We start from the raw sequence: 20,930 nt of genomic DNA, 5'->3' as shown, positions 1-20,930 counted from the left end.
GCTATATTTCACGTAATACTTATTCACTCGTTGAATGGCATAGTGAGGTGCTTATTTATATCTCTTTATGATTGCAATGTGTTTGTATCACAATTTATCTATGTGCTACTCTAGCAATGTTATTAAAGTAGTTTTATTCCTCCCGCACGTGTGCAAAGGTGACAAGATGTGCACCGTGTTAGTACTTGGTTTATGCTATGATCATGATCTCTTGTAGATTGCGAAGTTAACTATTGCTATGATAATATTGATGTGATCTATTCCTCCTACATATGCATGAAGGTGACAAGTGTGCATGCTATGCTAGTACTTGGTTTAGTCTTTTGATCTATCTTACACTAAAGGTTACTAAAATATGAGCATTATTGTGGAGCTTGTTAACTCCGGCATTGAGGGTTCGTGTAATCCTACGCAATGTGTTCATCATCCAACAAGAGTGTAGAGTATGCATTTATCTATTCTCGTTATGTGATCAATGTTGAGAGTGTCCACTAGTGAAAGTGTAATCCCTAGGCCTTGTTCCTAAATATCGCTATCGCCGCTTGTTTACCGTTTTACTGCGTTACTACTGCTGCGTTACTACTGCTTGTTTACTGTCTCCGGGCAAAGCACTTTTCCGGTGCCGTTGCTACTATTTATTCATACCACCTGTATTTCACTATCTCTTCGCCGAACTAGTGCACCTATTAGGTGTGTTGGGGACACAAGAGACTTCTTGCTTTGTGGTTGCAGTGGTTGCATGAGAGGGATATCTTTGACCTCTTCCTCCCTGAGTTCGATAAACCTTGGGTGATCCACTTAAGGGAAACTTGCTGCTGTTCTACAAACCTCTGCTCTTGGAGGCCCAACACTGTCTACAAGAATAGAAGCTCCCGTAGACATCACTTGCCAGGGACTCCTTGTTGTTTACATAACACACATGTATCGATGTTTCGGTTAATACAATTATAGCATGGTACGCAAACATTTATCATAAACATAAAGATATATAATAACCACTTTATTATTGCCTCTTGGGCATATCTCCAACAGAGTCCATGGTCGACTCCACCATCTTGGCCGGCCAAGAAACGGGGAAAGGGAGAAGTCCTTGTCCCTCTAGGTTTCGTCCATATGGAAGGTTTTGAATTGGGGTCTAATTCCAACTTTTGGGGCAAACCCTAGGGATTCCACCTATATATAGACGAGGAGAGGGAGGGGCCGGCCACACTAAAGCCAGCCGCACCCCCAGGGCTCCCAGGCCGGCGCCCCCTCTCCCAAACCCTAGCCGCCCCCCTCCTCCCACTTCTCCCGTAGAGCTTAGGCGAAGCCCTGCCGGAGATCTCCACCGCCATCGATACCACGCCGTCGTGCTGTCGGGATTCCGAGGAGGATCTACTACTTCCGCTGCCTGCTGGAACGGGGAGAAGGACGTCGTCATCAACACCAAACGTGTGACCGAGTACGGAGGTGCTGCCCGAATGTGGCACCGTCGAGATCTTCTACGCGATTTTGAAAGCGGCAAGTGATCGATTACAGCAACAACGCGATCTAATCTCGTAGGCTTTGGAAATCTTCGAGGGTTAGTCGCATGATCTTCTCGTTGCTACCATCTTCTAGATTGGATCTTGGCTTGTCATTCGTTCTTGCGGTAGGAATTTTTTTTTCTATGCTACGAATCCCATCAGATAAGAGAGTGGAGAGTCGGGGCAGGGTTTAGGGCTACGATCATGAGAGGGCAGGCGGTGGCAGTTTTGTAATTAGTGTGGATTTGTGATGCGCTCATCATTGGAACGATATGGACCTTTGGATCCACATGGTTTGACGGCTGAGATCAGATGTTTCTATCATGTTTGTGCCTTTACAAGTAGTTTAGATTTAGATTTTGATTTTGATTTAGATTTAGATTATAATAGATTTAGATTTAGATAAAGGGGAGTGCTAGGCCTACCCCGGGATCGAATCTCCTGTCCCCCAGGTACAATAGCTCTTAATATCGCTTTTCCTTCTATATAATGTACTAAAGTAGCAAAAAAAAAGTTTGTTTGTAGCAAAATCTATTTTCACCTAAAATCACATTGTTTGCTTCCATAATGTACCAAGATAGCAAAAAACAGTTTATTTGTAGCAAAATCTAATTCCACCTAAAATCTCACCTTTGCTTCCATAATGTTCCAAAGTAGCAAATAACTATTCATTTGTAGCAAAATCAAATTCTACCTAACATCTCACTTTTGCTTCTATTAAAGCACCATTCTAGCAAAAACAACCCGATTGTAGCAATAGGTAGTTTATCCACAAAACACACATACTTCACCGGAGACTCACCGGAGACATCGTAGCAAAATAAAATGGTATTGTAGCATAAGATGACCTCGTCGAAAACATCTCCGGAGAAACAAGTGCTAATGTAGAAAAACTGACTTCGTCGGAGATGCTCGTTGGAGATACACACATATCAATTGTAGCAACCAACATATAGGTATGTAACAAAACCCTACTAGCTAGGACGAAATCCCCAAAACGTGACCCGCCGGTAGCAACAGGGGTCATCGTTTGTAGCAGCCCCGACCACGGTTGGTTGCATCACCGTCTATCGTTTGCAGCACCTCGCCATTGATGGTAACACCACTAGTAGAAAACATGCCTTTCGTCCAGCATCCCTGGGAGGTTTAGTCCCGGTTTAAAAACGAACGAGGACTAATGGGAGGTATTGGTCCCGATTTATCCTAGAAAGCCTTTAGTTCCGGTTTGTTTGGAACCTTTATTCCCGGTTCGTATTACCAACCGAGACTAATGGGGTGGCGAGCCTTTACCAACCGGGACTAAAGTTCTACCCTTTAGTCCCGATTCGTTTTACCAACCGGGACTAAAGGATTTTTTTGGTTTTTTGGCTCCCCACGCACCTCCAACCCCACTAGCTCTGTAAAATATAAAATAAAATGATATAAAATTCAAAAAATAAAATAATTTGAGATTCATGTATGTTACTCAACCTACTATTAGGAAAAATTAACAAATCTGAATTTTTGACTTGCATAAAAAGTTTAGAAAAAGGTAAAATGACATTAACTTTTGCATACGACGTCGGAAAAAAGCGTATAATATATCAAAATGATCATGGGAAAAAGTTACATCTGTATTCACCAGGGTTTACACGATTAGCCAATTTTTAGATTCTCAAAATTTCAAATGAAAATATGAAAGCAGGGAGATTTTAGTTTTTGCTAGAAATTTAGGATTTTATATTTTAATTTTTTAATTAATAATTGCATCCTATTACTTAACCATAAAGTTAGCCAATTTGTAGATTCTCAAAATTTCAGGTTTGGCAAAAAAATTATTTAAAAATAAAAATAAAAATAATACAAATTAAAATTTTAATATTTAAAAGAATTTAAAATTATAATACAAGATTATTATATCATTAGTTTTGTTTATTAAAAGAATTATTTGCAATTTAAATAATAAAGAAGTGTGACATCGACCAACATGTTTATAGGATTGATATGATACTACTATCAACAACATGCGCGCGAAGCACTTGGAAGCGGGATGGGGAAGGAACTTGGAAGTTAAGCGTGCTAGTGCTGGAGTAGTGGGAGGATGGGTGACCGAGCAGGAAGTTTTACCATGGGTAAATAATTTGACTAGAGATTAAGTGTAGTTCTAGACTAACCTAGACTAACTCAAATGCTAGAAATTCTGAATAAAATAAAATAAAGAGAGCAAGAAATAATTAGAAAAATAAAAATGGATAATTTTTTTAACGAAATAGTCTTTAGTCCCGGTTGGTGTTACAGACCGGGATTAAAGGTTGCAAATTCGGGACTAAAGACTTTTATCAACTGAAATTGTAGGTTCTTTTTCTACTAGTGAACTACCGTCGATCAATGTAGCTTCACAGTCAGCCAATAATAGCACCACCCATCGACATATGGTCGCAGCCACCAGTCCACGACCACCATATGCAGCAGGTTCCGTTGGCTCCGCGCATGTGCATGTACCACTCTTAACTACTAGGGCCTCAAGGACGATCGCAACCGGAAGGAGGCTATCCGCCGGCTCCTCCATGGTCTCCTCTGCCATGGATCCGCCCCCTCCTAGGCGTCGACCTCCGCCGAATACCACGTAGCAAAAATAGTACCAAATTTCCTCTATGGCTCGCATGCACGAAAGGTGATGTGTTTGAATCTCCAGTACATTATAAGTGCAACACCAGTACCAAATTTCACAGCGCTGCCTACGCTCACTGGCGTGGTTATAAGGTAGCACCTCTTTTCCTCTAGTTCTATCTCCGCCACGGGTCCTCATGGTAAATATCTGTCGTTTAGGAATTAGGATGCATAAACATTCTTCACAATCTGTTATTTAATGATGCACAGAGTTTTGGACGTATTTACATAAAAACATGGTATTAATCTATATTTCGAAGAATCGCATCTCTAACTTATAGGACACGTATTTGTTTTCTTGTTCACGAAGAATTTTCCATGTGCACACGGTCAGTCAACGTATATATAATCTTAATCTGGACTTTGATCGTGGGCCCCAAGCAATTTAAGTTGAGTACAAAGTTTCTTGCCCCGAAAGACGAAAAAAATCCGTAGAGATATATCCATGCCTCGAAAACAAAGAGTCCATATGTGTCACAAATGAGTCATACGCACGCATACGTTCCGCCGTTCTGGCAATATATACCGACCGTACGTGCCACAACTATGCGCCCACGTACGTGAAGCAACAAAAAAAAACTCCGACTCGATCAATGGCGGCAGCGATCCAGCACGCGGCCGGCGGCGCGGTCCTCGGTGTCGCGTCATCTCCGGCGGCAGCGGATTTCACCTGGCGGGCGATGGCAGCCGCGGCGCCTCGCCTCCTTCGCCTGATGCAGCAGCGCCATGCCTCGTCTGCACCGCGAGCGCTCCACACCCTCCTGCACCGGCCATCGCTACGTTCATCTGCAAGTGCCTCCACCGGATCGTCCCGGCGGCTGTTCTACCGGCCTGCGGGCGCCATCGGCGGCGCCAACAGGCAGATGCCGGCCATGATGGGCGCGTCACGCAGCTTCTCGTCCCACGACAATTTCAACAACCAGCTTCAGGTTTGATTTTCACCAATCTACGTATTGATTAATCTAACTACTTTATGGATGACTAGATAACTCAACCTGCTTTAGCATATAGGAGTAAGTATTTATAATTACAGTAACATGATCTGTTCGATCTCCCTGCTAATCTACTCCGATCAGCTTAGTTTGTTTCTCCAAGGCTAGCTAGCCAGCAGATCAATCGCAATTGGATGATCAACTAATCCTATTTTCGTTTTCTCTTTACGTCGATCTCTCATGCCAGATTATTGAGAATTACAATGCATGGTCACGATTACCCGAGCAATTAATTACATTAATCAACTGCAACGAATGCAGGAGGAGGATCCGGCGAGGACGAAGAGGAAGAAGGACCTAGCGATGGCCCTTATGAACGACCTCCCGACGGCCCCCAAGGGCGCCGCCGACCACGGCGAGGAGATCAAGGGCATCAACTACCTCTTCGGCCTCCTCGACGTGCCCGACGCCACCCCCAGCAGCGCCGTCAGCGACGCCGAGCAGGCCGCGCGGCTGCACGCGGAGCTCCGGAGCGCGGTGGAGAAGAGCAAGAACGCGTTTCTGATCGAGATGCTCAAGGACGGTGACGCCCGGGTGGAGCGGAAGGCCGAGCTCGTGGAGGCCGGCCGCCGGTACCGCGATGCGCTCGTCGGGCACGACGAGCGCCGAGCCTTCCAGAACCTCCACACGTACGTCCTTCAGATATATACATGATAGAGCGAGCAGTACATATACAGTATATCTTGCATGCATTGCGAAAAAAATTCCAACGTGCGTGGATTTGACGGCCGGTGCAGGGAGCTGAAGAGCTTGCACGAGAGGGTGACGTCGGCGGAGAAGAACTGCAAGGTGCTGAAGGAGGCGGTGGATGTCGGCAGGATGGAGTTGCAGTCTGCCAGTGCCAACGCCAAGTCCATACACGCGTACGTAGCATCGTCTCCTCCTCGTCATAATGCTAGGCTAAACCTTGTTTTTCATGGAATGGTGTACTCCTACATCGAATTATATGATGATGTATCGGCGATGCAGGGACGTGAGACGGCTCGGAATTGAAGTGAAAACCGACATCAGGGAACAGCTCCAGGCAGAGGCCGAAGCCGAAGCCGAGTACGTATATATTATCGTCGTATCCATCCAGAATATACATCGACAACGATTGCTGTATGAATAATAATTGGATTTACTGAATGAATTGCAGGGAGACGATTAAGAGGGTGGCGGTGGTCAGGAAGGAGGCGGAGGCGGCGTACAACCTGGCGCTTTTCGTCGGCTGGACCACCGCCGCCGCCGGTGTATTAGCAGCGCTGCACATCTTCTGATGCACCAATCCTTCCGTCGATTATGCACTTTTACTACGGTGCCAGTTTATTTTTGATTTCTCGGTTTTGTGTCCCGAGGATTACGGGGAACTATATTAATTGATTGCTCCGATGACAGACATATTTTGGGGTGGCCAGTGGCATACATATATTTGCATAGAAGAAAGTCTATTATCCTTAAACTCTTGGAAACGTTCACTTTTGGTACTAGAAATTAGTTTCAGTTTACTACTCTCAAAATAGTTCACTTTTCATCCCTTTTTAGTTGAGTTAAGTGAATCACGGACGTGGAAAGAACAAAATAGTGAACCAACGGAATTGGTTTAGAACCAGACCAAACCCATACTAGTTGAGATGTCGAACCCAACGTCTTAATGCAAAAAAAAAAACGAAACCCTTGGGTCCCTGAATTAGTCTATTACTTGATTTATCATCTTTCCAATTCACTTGAAGCATTGCGCCACAAAGGGATGCTTGCTTGCCTATCAACGTCGCCCCGCCTCTTTACCCTTCACAGTTTGCTTTGAGTTTTTGGCCACCGATGACTGATATTTGCATAGCTCAACCGGCATAAGGACTAAAAGTGAATGATTCTAAGAGTTTAAGATCTATTTTGAACCAAACGAAAGTTCTAAGACCAAAAGTGAACTTTCAGTAAAATTCAAGGACCAGAAACAAACTTTCTTCATTTGCATATCAAGTCCAAATCTGGTGGTGCATATTATTAATGGACGTTGCTACAGGGTGCTATAGCACTAGTTAGTCTACCGGAGTGTCCCACTCAAATTAGGAAATAAATTAGTCTAACATCCCGGTGGTCCAAAAATAGAAAGTCATATTTCCTCTCCTACTACCGCCCAGTTCTGCACGCGAAATGTAGAGAATGCATTTCCTCGACTCAGTGGCAAGTTCATGACAGGAAAAAACGTAGTACTCTTGATTATGTATAAATTCACCCAAATAATGCATCTGCCATCTTCTCCTTTGATTCCTTAAATCCAGAACAAATACTGGAATGTAAGAAATTAAAGTTTAACTTCATAAAATTACATCTCAGAAAATATTCTAGTATTTGTGATTCTAACAGAGGATGTAAAAAATGTCAGCGTCAATGTAGAAAAAAAGATCTGGAGAAGCTACTGTTCTTAAATCTATATCTGGGGGAAAATAATATCTCGGATGTAGAAAAAGAAAAAATCCACTGATTACATTGTTCTAGATGTAAGAAAAATATCTCTAGATGTAAAAAATAGATAAAAATACATCCCAGAAAATAGATGTAGAAAAAAAGAAGAAAGTGCACATATACACCAAAAAAAATGCATCGACATGAGATGGCGACTGAGTCCACTTGCTTGACCATGAAAGAGAGTCAAGGGGTGCACGGTGGAGGCGAGGCCCTTCCTGGCGGCGCGAACGTAGACGGGTTCCCTGGGTGGGCGTCGTCCCGGCGGCGAACCATGGAGGTGGCGGCCATACATCGCGCGGTTGGGAGAGGCCCTTTCCGGCGCCGCGCCACGGGAACGGGGGGCCTGCAGCATCTGTGGAGTGTGGGCTTTTCTCCCCAGGTGGCGCCATGGAGATGGGGCGTGCAGGGCGGTGGAGTTGGGCGTACCGTCGTCGCGCCATGGAGATGGAGGCCTCCAGCGCGCGTGTGGAGATGGGCTCCCTCCCGGCGGCGCGCCATGGGGACAGGCCCTGCAGCGCGTGTCGAGGTGGGCGTCCTCCCAACGGCGGGGAATCAGGGTCAGCCGGGGAGGCGGGTGAGGCAATCGAAGGTCGAGTTCTGGTTCTGGGTTGCGGCCACGGAGGCAGGTGAGGAGGTAGCCGACGGAGGTTGTGGAGTGGGGATAAAAACGAGTGGACCAGAAGAGCCCCGCCTGGGAGAGAAGAAGGGGAACAAAATTCTCGAAGGACCGAATCGTGTCACGTCTTTGAGCCACAGGATGTCCATCGGACGATGAAAAGAGGTGGGCATTCGGTACGTCCCGAGAGTGCCCCCGCACTTATTAGAAAACGGGATTATTAATTCGATCGCCTTCTCAATGATCTAGTGTGCATGTCCGCATGGGTGCTTGTCTGGTTGTGCCACAATACGTCCTATTCTTGATCCATCATCGGCTAGTATTCTGTTGTATATATTAATTTGATCGTGTTCGGTGTTGCCCCTGCGGTCTTGGCCTTGCCACAATATTATGTTTAGGTTTTTGCACCCATATAAGGGGAAGTTTTGGATGAGTATGACTTTTCTTTGCCTCGGCTGGCGTCTTTAATCCCGTGGTAATCTCAGCCAACCCAATCACACACCCCCGCCCCACCACCACCAGAACCCTAGATCGACTACACCTCCCTCCATGGCTGGATCCACCATCGACCGTCTCCTCCACCATTTTGATTGCCAAACCATGGCTGCTCCCGCTATGGTGCGTCTTCCTCCAGCTGATCTTCCTCCGGGTCCCATGGCGCATCCTCCCTTCCACCGTCGCCGACCCGTAAGTACCTCGAAGTGTCACATCCCTCGTGCGGGACGTGGGTGGCGGAAATCACTAACCGCACCACCCACGAGGGTATTTGGATTGGCAGCTTTCCCTTCTTCAGGTTAGTCTAGCCCTATAAAATAATAGAAATTCAGCTGGTGAATTTGTGCCCCCGGTGAACTTATGAAGAAAAAAAATCCTAACAACTGCAACATCTTTCACCAACAAAATATCATTAAGAATCCGGGATCTGATTGACATATTTTCAGAATTTTTCAGAACATGCATAAGTCACCTATGAGCAGCCAATACTACCAAGAAATTGGCAATAGTATCGACGAGGTAAACATCTGCATTTATTAGTCATTCACATAATACAAAAGAAAAAAATATAAATGAAATCAATTTTCTATGGAGCCTAAAATCTGATCTCACGCACCCAATGACAAGAATAGTAATTCCTCTCGAAAAATCCTCGTAAGGTTTTTAGAGACGTCAGGTTAGATTCCTCTCGAAAAATCCTCACTTAGAACATGAAACGAAAAGAAAGAAGGACCTGGCTACCCGGCGGCGCCGCACGATGGGTCGTTCCGTGCGGCGGGTACTGAAACGCTAATTACCAGCTGAAAAACGCGCATGCGGGGGATGTTTCGGGGAATCTTTCGAAAAGGCTAGGTTAATTATAACAAGTAGCAGGTTAGTATACGCATGCAGTAGAATCAAATGGAGCAGCTCTAGCCCATGCAAATAAAAAATTGCAACAAGCTGTCAGTGCATGCCTGTCCCCTCCATACAGTGAGTGCATGCATGTCTCATGTCAACTAGTCTTTGCTCTACTAAGAGCAAGTTTAATAGTATAACAATTTCTTGGCTATAAGTCATATGCTCATGTCATTTAGTAACTTAACATGGTAAATGACGTATAATAATGGTATTTATAATTATGTACTACTTTATCAATGGATGACCCACATTTCACTCTCACAAAGTGCTTCTAGGAGCAGCGTCTATGAATTACGGCTTCTGCGTGAGCCTCACCTCTCTTCTCTCTCCTTCTCTCTCTCCTCCAACTAAGCATGAATATATTATTTTAACCCTTATAGCCAGCTGACTAGGACTTATTATACTTGCTCTAAGACATGTACACGTTTTAGAAATCATTACCAAATTGATTATGCATAAATACCAGATTTAAAGGAAAAGTTGCTACAGATTACTAACTGACCTGATAATTAGGCCTTAAAAGACATGCTTAATTGTTACTACTAATTTCCAGATTAACTACATACCAACTGCCAGGTTAATCAGGCCTAGTTGCCTAATTCAATTGCTGATGGTGATCATATTAATGGTGTACAAACTGCCACATTGATTAAGCTTAATCACCAGATTAATTAAGCCTAATTGCCGCAATAATTAACCCCAATTGCTAAATTAATTAGCTCTTGTAGGCATTCTCTCTCTTCGTCGGTTTAGCCATGGGAGAGCGGCCAGGTTATGCTACAGGCGCGGCCATGTGCTCCAACCTTGCATGGAGCTGCGGCGGCCTCCCGCGCGGCTCTGTGCTCGGTGGCGGTCACGTCCTCCAGCGGTGCTACGTGCTCGGCGGCGGCGAATGCCTCTCGCGCGGGCGCGCGGCTCCGTGCTCGGCGACGACGGCGAGCTCCCGCGCTGCGTCGTGCGGCGACAGCGGCTCCGTGCTCGACAGTTACGGCCACGACGACGGCCTCCGGCGTGGCTCCGTACGGAAGCATGGCGGCCTCCCGCGCGGCTTCCGTGCTCGTCAGCAACGGCGGCTTCCCGCGGCTCCATGCTCGGCGGCGAGAGCAGCGACGGCGGCCTGCTACTCGTCTCTTCGCTCCCAGCGCCATTTCTCTTCGGGTTTCCACAGAGAAGCAATGTGTGGTGGAGATGGGATAAGGTGGGGTGCGATCCCTCCATAAGGGAGAGCGATGCGTTTTTTCTTTCGCCGCACGGGAAGCCTCACGGTGCGGCGCTTCTGTTTAGATTTTCCCAAGAAAGAAATGTGAATCTTCTAGAATTTAAGTAATAAAGACGTCAGGTTAGATTCTCTGTGCTGATTTGAAAAATAATTAGATCATCAACAACCTATATCTGCAAGTGCAGGCAATTGCAAAGTAGTGCTACATGCCTACATCACGAGGTTGCTTTTTTTTCTTTCGAAATGGGACATCACGAGATTGTTGTAAGGTTATAGTGGAAAATCAATAAAAATTCAGGTCGAGCGCATGGCATCAAATAATCTCCACTAATTAGATGAGGCTAGAGTAAGTCGTACATCGTTAACCTTTGACCTTAGGCCAAGTTCTTGCTCTGCATCTCTCTGGTTGAGATCTAATACACACCGTGTGTTGGGCCAGTTCCTGTGTTCTTATGCTTTCCACCTTCATCTTCCCCTCATTCGGATCCTCTTGCGTACATTCCGATGTAAGATAAGCCTACCCATGCCATCTGCTATATCACCACGATGACACAGGTCCTGCACCTGTACTTAGGGCATGTACAATGGTTAATAACGATCAACATTGTTTTATCTTAATCCTGCCACATAATTTAGATATAACAATAAAATATAATATACAATGGTTATTTTTAGTCTTATCTTTAGTAACGAGACATCTTAAATATGTAATGAGAGAAAATATGGTAAGAGATCATCTCTTAGCTAAGAGAAGGTAAAGCTTTTTTTATCTTTATCTTTCTTCCACCTTAGATTTTATTCTACGTGGCACGGCTAAGATATCACCATTGCACATGCCCTTAGTGGCGAAGGACGGAAATATGTCAACTATACTAAAAGGTAACTAACATCTTTTTTCTTAGAATTTTGATTTTTTTTAGGATTAACTACAGGTTGACACGTACATGATTCTGTGGTTAATTCCTGCTGTAATTTTCTTGTGTACACTTTGGGCACCCTCTTGCACTTTTCGTTTTTTTCTTTTCTTTGGTCTGTGCTGGACTCCTTTTATTATGAGTAGATGTAGCATTTTTATTAAACCGCTTTGCCTTTGACTGTTTCTGGAAAAATCGTCTTCCATACCTCCTCTTAATTTTCTCCCCACGCACTCTCTCTCTCTTATCTCCACCGCCCCATCATCTCCAGCTCAGGGCTGGAGTCCTCCGCCCCATCCTCTTCTTCCCCCTTCGGTGCACTACACGGCATTCCTCCAGCAAGGCATGGCCACGTCGCCTTCCTCATGTTCCTCCAATATCCCTCTACCTCGACCCTTTTCCATCAAGAAAATCAGCGGTCGCATGCTCCAGCGCTGACGTTGCGCGTGTGGAGGTCGTGTCGGCCGTCATCGACTGGCACGACATACTAGGGGCGCTGGGTGCGAGAACCTACGCGCCGATCAAGGAGGAGCATGGGTATGGCTCGTCGCTGATGACGGCGGCGGCTGTTGGCGGGCGCCGCGACACGCTCTACTCGTTGGCCGTCATCCAGTTCAATGGCAGCGGTGGCTCCAAGAACGAGCAGCGCGGCCTCGCTCGGCCACTCGGACGCGCTCTGCAAGCTGTGACGTGCCTGCAAGACGGCTACGACGGGCGCCGCTTGCTGCTCGACGGGCGCCGCCTCCTCATCCAGGACAACACCAGGGAGCTCGCGGCCGTGTCAACCTTGCTCTTCAAAGCCTCTGTCACGTTGCTTGCTACCGAAGAAGTCGACGATCAACTAGATCAGTTTACCTCTTGAACGTTGCCACGAAGTCGAATGGTGAGGAATAAAATCAACTAGATCAGTTTCTATCTTGTATGTGCTATTTGCCCCCGCGGTGGTTGCTATCTTGTATCGGTTGGTTGCTATATTAATATAGCCGGGCGAAACCCAATTTCGAAGAGGATGCAGAGCCAAATTGCTCGAGCTGTCCGCTCCCGCATGGCTCTCAAATTGGGCAAAATTCAGCAGGTATAAATCGTTGCTTGAAAAAAATGAAACAGTGTTATTAGACCTCTGGTTGCTAGAGTGCACCACTGCGACCCCAACCACTAGGCTAAGCCCCGTGCCGATGGAGAAGGAGGACAGCATCTCTGGCGAGAGCCTAAGCCGAGCGTCGCTGCGGCACGGAAGGCCGGCGGCGGCGTTGGATTTGGAAAGCAGGCGTCAGGTCCCCACGGTCCCCGATCTGGGGCGCGGTGTCGACGCCTGCTCCGGCTCCACCAGGCGGCGGTGCCGCCGAGACGGCAGTAGCCGCAGGTTGCGTGTCGACCTTGTGGCTGCAAGTGGCACAACTGCTGGTGGATGTCCCCTCCCACATGGCGGCGGTGCTGCTGCTTCCCCTGGCCCTGTTGTGCCCCTCCTTCCCTCGAGGCCTCGTGTCTGGGACCACAGTGAGACGGCGAGGATGGCTTCTAGATCGTGGTGGCGCATCCTGGTTGGTGGTAGTTGGGTGGAGCACTTTGAGTTGTCTGGGGTGATGGCGGTTTGGGGATCGGGAGAAATCCCTGTCGGCTTGTTCGATGCCGACGCGGTGACGCCTGCGGGTGTCGTCTTTCCTTCCTGAAGGGCATCGGGGGTAACCCTACCCTATCCTCTCCACATACGGGGAAACCCTAGGACGAGCCGGGCAGCAGAGGTGACATTGTCGCTTCCTTGTTGAAGGTGTTTCTTCGTATGCGATGACTCGATGTGCTAGGAAGCGGTGGGACTTCCCCAAGGGTGCATCGATTGTGGGCTATCTTCGTTTTCGTCAATCTATTGGTGTCGGCATTAGTTTCTTTTATACTTTCTCTCTTCTTGCTTTTGGGCTTGATGTGCTATTTGCCCCCGCGGTGGTTGCTATCTTGTATCGGTTGGTTGCTATATTAATATAGCCGGGCGAAACCCAATTTCGAAGAGGATGCAGAGCCAAATTGCTCGAACTGTCCGCTCCCGCATGGCTCTCAAATTGGGCAAAATTCAGCAGGTATAAATTGTTGTTTGAAAAAAATGAAACAGTGTTATTAGAACTCTGGTTGCTAGAGTGCGCCACTACGACCCCAACCACTAGGCTAAGCCTACGTCGTCTAAATTGTTGTTTGGACTTTGTTTTTATGGCACTACATCCCTATTCGATCCTCAAAGCAATCTGCACAACAGCTTCGTTTTCTGGTGATAGAGTCTCTCCTGACCCCCTTGCAGGTTGCGGGAGCAGGTGACGCCAAGGCTAACGTGCAGGCCGTAGCTGCTGAAGGGAATTTTCTTTTCTCCAATTTTTTTCCGTATGAGATGGCGTGCCTGTAGGTCCGAGCACCAAAGCTAGAGATGATAATGAATTGCTTATGTGGCACCGCCATATTATTATTATTCATATATCTGTGTACTAGTACTGCTAATTAACATAGATTTTACTCTATAACGAAGTGAATTAGTCATCTCTGTAGAGGCCCTTTGGACTAAGAGATGAGATCACCAAAATCATATATTAGTATCCATATATTTTCTTTTCTCCAAAAATGGTCTTTATAGGGATTTTCTGAATTAGCGGCAAGAGATTATCTAAGAGGACAATATTTGAAATTTTCTTTTTACCTCATTTCCTTGTGGATATTGCTCATATATGTACATGTAAATATTAACTTCAGTATTTTTCCAATGCAGATATGTCTCATATAGATAGATGTGCCACTGAAATTGTGACCCCAGCAGGAGATAGCCAGTGCTTACTGCCAAACTGATCTACACTAGTTGAATGTCCGTGCGTTACTACGGGCATTCAAGTACCTTTTCTAACATTTAAACGTGAAGCATGTGAATATTTCTGCTTTCTAATGTCAATATCATCCAGTCAAGAGAGCGTGCATTTTAGGTTCCTAAAATTACAATACATTGCCACTGAATAATGAGCATTAGCTTGTCAAATAAATGGAACACAATATGTACTAGTTTTCCTGCAAAGCTATGGTCTCGAATGTATTTCTTTTTTTTTCTCCCTCCCCTACGCCTCCAAGTATATGATTCCTCCTTGCCCCATCCTGGAAAAGAAATCAAGTGTGCTTGTTGAGTATTCCATAATTTATTCATCAATATAGTTGGTGTACCATGTCTAATAAAACAGAAGTTCTATCTTAACTAATGTTCATATACTCATAGGAAACACATTTTCCCGGTTATGTTCATAAAACCTGGATACGCTCTCTACCACGCTGACATTGCTACACCACACCAAGGACAATTTTTCAAGAAAGTGAAATAAACAAAAAAAATCATAATTTATGCCAAAACAAAAAACCCAAGAGTAATCAGGTAAAAATGCTAGACCAGCTTAATAGTGCCATTTTTAATTTTAAGTTAAAATTACTAATTGGGAGATCTAGCGCTTGACCAGCATCAATGCTATAAAGATAAAACAGGAAATGAGATGTCTACAAATTAATGCAACACAAGTAATAACACCACATTCTTTACATAAATGTTATTTTAAGCTGAGACTTGTTGATTTCTTTAATGCCATGTTCTTTTGCACCAAAGTGGATAAGATTGATTTTTGTTTGGTTTAGTCAACCTTCACTGAGAAAGAACAATTTTCATTTTTCAAAAATAACATGTTTTAGTTGAGGGACTTCAAAGATAATTAAAATGACTTGCATGATGGAACCCGTAGTCTCACAAATAATGACATGTTTATAATAAGAACATGGTGAATTTATGACTTAATATATATTACAAACATGTAGATAATATTGTGTAAAGTCAAGAAAAACAAAAGGTTAATTTTATTTTCAAAGGCTGTAAAATAATAGCACACAAGTTAGAAAAATATTGAATTTCATGTATCGACCATAGCAAAAAACCTTGCGTGTATAGTTAGAACATACTGTATTAAATTGCATCAAACAAATATATCAAATTATCGATTGGTTGAAACTCAACTTACCCTTTCCAGAGTGAAATCGGATATCATAGCAACGAGGAAAGCCAGGCGATCATAAAGATAATTTTCTCTCATGCAATGATCTCTGAAGAAAACCAAATATAAAAGGACAGGTCCTAGTGAGGGAAGTTAACCAAATGATATACCTTAAGTTACAGAAATGTGTACCTCCTTAATTAGCAAAGAAAGGTAGTCTTTGCATTATCTTGAACTCGTTTTCATTGTGCATAACCTGAAACATGTTGACTAAATCAAATCAGTGGCACTACCTATCTTCATAGTACATAACCTGAAAATGTTGACTAAACCTGGCCACTATACCTCATCCACTTGGCACGCACCATCCCCTCGAAAGGCTTGCTGATTACAATACCAAACAGATGGTTCAATCTTTAATCAGCTACCGGGTTTAATACAAAACAATAATATAAATTGCTAGCCTATTATCCTAAGAAGCACATAAATGTTGTTCTATGTCATCAGTCATAACCGAGTCCTTGAAAATAATTTGTATCAAGTAAACCATACAGGCAAACAATAACAACATGCAGGCTATTCAGTAGTATTATCTCAAAAAGGTCATTCAGTACACATAAGCTGATGTTAGGGACGTCCAAACCTTCAAATTCAAATTGGTAAACATTTTTCTCTAGCCCCTCTCATGTGGCTAGCCATTATTAAGCCCCTCTCATAACAAATTGGAGCAATAGAAATAGTTAGGAGTTTTTTCCTATGTAGAGAAGTACTTACCACATAATCGTGCCACATCTCCCACTCTTGATGAGCACTTCATGTTACTTCTGATCGGACACAATTATCTCTCTCAACACAAGTCATCACAGAGATTGATTAATTGACAACCCATGCAGTATAAACAAATACATAAGACATCATGATGTTCTCTATGCACAAATTCTCAATCACCTCCTCCTTTGGTTCATCGTACAAAAAATGAGCATGAAAAAATTAAAGATTGTTTGGTACAGACCTCTTAATAACCTTCAGTGGGGGACTTGAGACAACACTGAAAGTGGCAAGAAAGTATTTGCAAATTAGCAATCTAGTAGTAAGAAAAGAAATAGCATTATAACCATGATAGGAACACTTTATTTACCTGATGTTGAGGTAATACCAGTTGAAGTACTTAAAAAAAAGTTTTGGCTATCTAAGGGATTGATGATTGAAGGAGGCATGCTTTTGGCCATCAGGGTGAAGGGCAGAAAAACGGTGCTGAACTGCATGCCATTAAACTGAACTGAAACATTGATCACACGCTGGAACCAACCAGTTAGAGTATCAAAAAACTTACAGTAAAGTTTGCAGTTGATTATAAAATGGCTATGTGATAGGTCTGGGATTTAGCGTGCAAACATGTGATCTTAAAAAAAATATACGCCCCTGCATATATCCAATATGTAGGCAATATAAGCTTGATCGATCATCATGAGATTGGACTGTAAATTGTTTAGTTCTTCCTCCACATATCTACACATGCAGCTAATCCTAGATAATCCAAATAAAATTCTTTTGCGTTTAACACTGAACCATACAGAAATGATTGATGGCATACCATACCACACCGAATGAGTCTATGCCTCGCTGACGTGATTACTACGCCATGGCGACCTCCTTCCGCATGCGCCCCTCCGGCCAGCCGCGGCCGTTTCCCCACCTTGGTCGTCCCCGTTGGCCACCAGGGGCATGCCTGGAGCTCCGCTTCCTACCCTGCCCTTGATCTCTCTCCTCTTTCGCGGCTGCTTTCCGTAGTGCGGCTGGCCACAGGAGCAAGCGTGGCCATCGCGGCCGGTCGGCATGAGCGTATCCTCTCGCAGTCCCGCGTCCCTCATCTATGCGGTGCTCTGAGGCACCTGAGTGTCGAAGTACCAGCTGGAGGCGTGAAGGGATGGATGGATGACGAGGGGGGTGGCGAGGCGGCGACGGTGCGATTGGATAGAAGGGGTAGTCTGGGAGAGGAGCCGGGGAGAGATGGCTGTGAGATAAAATTTTTGCGAGGAAGGAAAGAAATTTTCTTAATTAATCTGTATTGATCGATTACCGATTGCGTCGTCATATGATTAGCGTTAAAGAGGGGCACTTGCCTTGAATGTAGATTGGACCGATGGATTTTAAGCGGAGGTTTCGAGAATAGATTGTACGGTTCGGATGCTCTCCTTCACCAAACGTGTTGTACAATCTACTACCAACTTCAATATAATAGTACAGATGTTATGCCAACCATTTTGTTGCAGAATTTTACTATTTCAATGTTGGTACGCAGTATGATCGAGATTGGGGGAAAAACCGCTTCGCTCCTATCGCTCCCCGCGCGAGCGACGGGGCGAACCCTAGCCCCTCCCACCCAGGCCCTCTACTCCTCCCCCCCCCCGCTGCCGCCAGCGTGCACCGCCCCGCGCGGTGCCGGCGGCGGCGGTCCTGCTTCTACCCGTGCGCTTGGAGGGACGGCGCGGGGCGGTCCATGATGGCGGCGGTGCTCCTCGGTCAGCGATGGCTCTGGTGGCGGCGCGCGGTCCAGGACGGCGGGGCTCCAGGTGGGTGGCGGCGACGACGCATCAGCTTGGCTGCGGGGTGGTGCAGCATGGCGCAGCGCCCACCATGCTCAGATCTGGGCCTTCTTGGGCCCCATCTGGGTATGGGCGGGCCTGCCCCATGCCGGCCTGCGCCATCTCCGATGGGTGGAAGGGGCGGCTTGAGCTGGCGACGACGTTGACTGTAGCCCGTGTACTGCAGCGTGGCGACAGGAGCATTACGAGCCCCGGGCACGACCGGGCCAGATGGGCCTGGTGTGATCATGTTGCTGCATCCGGACGGTAATCGCATGTGGCGGTGGACGCGGGTCCCTCCAGCGTGGCGGCTGTTCCGATGTCTATCGCTCTTGGCTGGTTCTCTTCCTGCCTGCTAGCCTCGTTTTGTCAGCCACGGTTAGGCGACGCTGGTGATCGCAAGGCCGTGGTGGCGCATGTTGGTGGGTGGCGAAGTTGGCGGAGCGCGATGAAGTGTCCGGGGTCATTGTTCTTTGGGGGATGGGAGAAATCCTTGTCGGATGGCTGACACCGACGCGGTGATGCTCATGGGCGCCGTCATTCCTTCTTGAGGGGCGTCGGGGTTCCTCCTCCCCACAACCCTCCCGCATACCCGGGGAAATCCTAGGCTTTGTCCGGGCATCAGCGTCATCATCATCGCATCTCTTCTTGAAGGTGTTGCTTTGGTATGCGGCACTTCAGAGAGCTAAGTTCGTGGTGGGAATTCTCCGGAGGGCGCAGCGGTTGCGGATCATCAGCGTTTTCGTCGATCCAGCTTTGTCGACATTTTTTTTCTTTTTTTCTTCTTCTTTTGTTTCTTTTCGGCGTTGGTGTGCTGTTTGCCCCAGCGATGCTCTCCATCTTGTATCGGTTGGTTGCTATATTAATATAGCGGGGAGAAAGCCTATTTCAAGGTATGCAGTATGATCTGTGAGTAGACCTTAGTAGGTAGCCTCTTAATATTTGTGATAGCACAACCTTTTTATTATAGATTTTGGTAATAGTGTATTTCAGAAAGCCTTTCCGTAGAAGGATAGAACTGATATCTAAGCAAATCATATGTTTTTAGAGTCCAGTGGAGAGTGCTTCTGTTCCACACTTGTTGGTTCCTGTAGACTTTCCTGTCGGGCAATGGTCGTTATTTCACCACAAAGCTGAGCTTCTAGGCGTCATAAGTTACTGCCCAAGGATGGCTACAAGTCTAGTTTGAATCCTCTGAAGTCACAACTGCAATAATGTGTAGCTTTTCAGTTTATTCATCTCCAAAATCAAATTTCGAGTCAAGATTTGGATGAAACTTTCAGACCATTCAGGTTGACAGCGGTTGGAGAAACAATTGTGCTACAGTCTTATTTTCAAGATAGAATATGAAACCTTAGGTATGATGCAATTATCAACCCATAATATTTTAAACTGAAGTGAGGTGTGCATTCTTCAAAAAATTCTGTGATACAGTCTGGATTCTGATATTCCTTCCTCATTTCAGGGGTTACAAACGGGTCATTCAGCGAACTGCTCTTGAGATATCTGACTTTCTTAAAGATGATTGCTTGAAGATATAATGCACTCTAGGTATTTTTGTGTAAACTATTGATTACTCCAGACCACACTCCATTCAGGTCCCAGACTTCAAAATTGCCTACCGATAAGGCATCATATTTTAGCGTTGGCAAGGGAGCGCCATGAATGTTTAAGTGCAGTTGCTCTCATAAAAACCAGTAGGTATATATAGTGCCTTATGTTATTCTAAGGTTTTAGTCTAGGAATATATGTGGATCCATAATTAGAGCACCCTGTATCTATGTGTGGTTTATCATTTGCGTACCTCTGGATGTTTGTAGTTCATAGACGTGATCAGATTTGACAATTAGTTACTCTTACATTGTATGAGATTTGAAATCTAACTGTGTTATAGCAAATCCAAGGATCAGTGCGGTATGCGGAAGAAAAGAAACATGCATCAGTTTCAGCACCAAGAGGTAGAGAAAGGAAACACATAAAGTAAATTTTGTACATGCGTTTGTAAAAGTATAAAGGAAACACATAAAGTAAATTTTGTACATGCCAGTTTGCAAAATTATTAATACTGATGGTAACCAAATCTGGCTTCTTTTGTTTTCTTAAGCAATTAGAGAGCTTGGAAGCACAGCTAGCAAGCTAGCTGAGGTTTCCACGGAGAGGACAAAGGCATCCGAAATGATTCAGTCACCACGGGTATTAATTCAAGTGGAGGGTTCCCTTTGTGCATCATTATATCACATATAAGTTATGTTTTGTCGGTATCCAACTGAAATGTTTTCAAGCATTATCATTTTCTATTATGATTTGGCCTGGACAACTTCTTTCCCGAACGGTAAAACAATAGTGTGATTGTCATTGTTTCAGTTGTAGGTAATGCATTGCACGACTTGATCCTTTACCACCTCAGTTATGTATATTTTTTTCTTTTGTTTCTCCTTCTTCATACTTTTCTTCTTCTCTATTTATTTATCGAATCAAGTTGTTTCAGTTATTGTCTTTCATTTAGATTAAGAAAGATACATCTTCTCACCACATGGTCTAGCTTGTGATTTATTTATGAGTATCGATGATAAAACTAAAGATTTTCTCCTCCAGGATACCAATGTGCTGCT

General features: G+C 45.1%; 1 long non-coding RNA gene across 2 annotated transcripts; it reads right to left on the bottom strand.

The window, feature by feature from the left end:
* Nucleotides 1-14,633: 14,633 nt before the first annotated feature.
* LOC124666534 lies at nt 14,634-16,711 on the bottom strand. Of its 2 annotated transcripts, none has more exons than XR_006990918.1 (5): nt 16,508-16,711; nt 16,079-16,117; nt 15,926-16,003; nt 15,761-15,842; nt 14,634-14,858 (listed from the first exon to the last, which is right to left on the bottom strand). It is a non-coding gene; the product is annotated as an uncharacterized LOC124666534 (long non-coding RNA). The 2 variants fall into 2 exon arrangements; XR_006990917.1 differs by having other exon boundaries at nt 15,926-15,989.
* Nucleotides 16,712-20,930: the final 4,219 nt, after the last annotated feature.

The sequence above is a fragment of the Lolium rigidum genome, chromosome 6 (assembly GCF_022539505.1).
Source record: "Lolium rigidum isolate FL_2022 chromosome 6, APGP_CSIRO_Lrig_0.1, whole genome shotgun sequence".
Classification (NCBI taxonomy): domain Eukaryota; kingdom Viridiplantae; phylum Streptophyta; class Magnoliopsida; order Poales; family Poaceae; genus Lolium; species Lolium rigidum.
The sequence above is the reverse complement of the archived record's forward strand: the minus strand, read 5'-3'. Positions and strand labels throughout refer to the sequence as shown.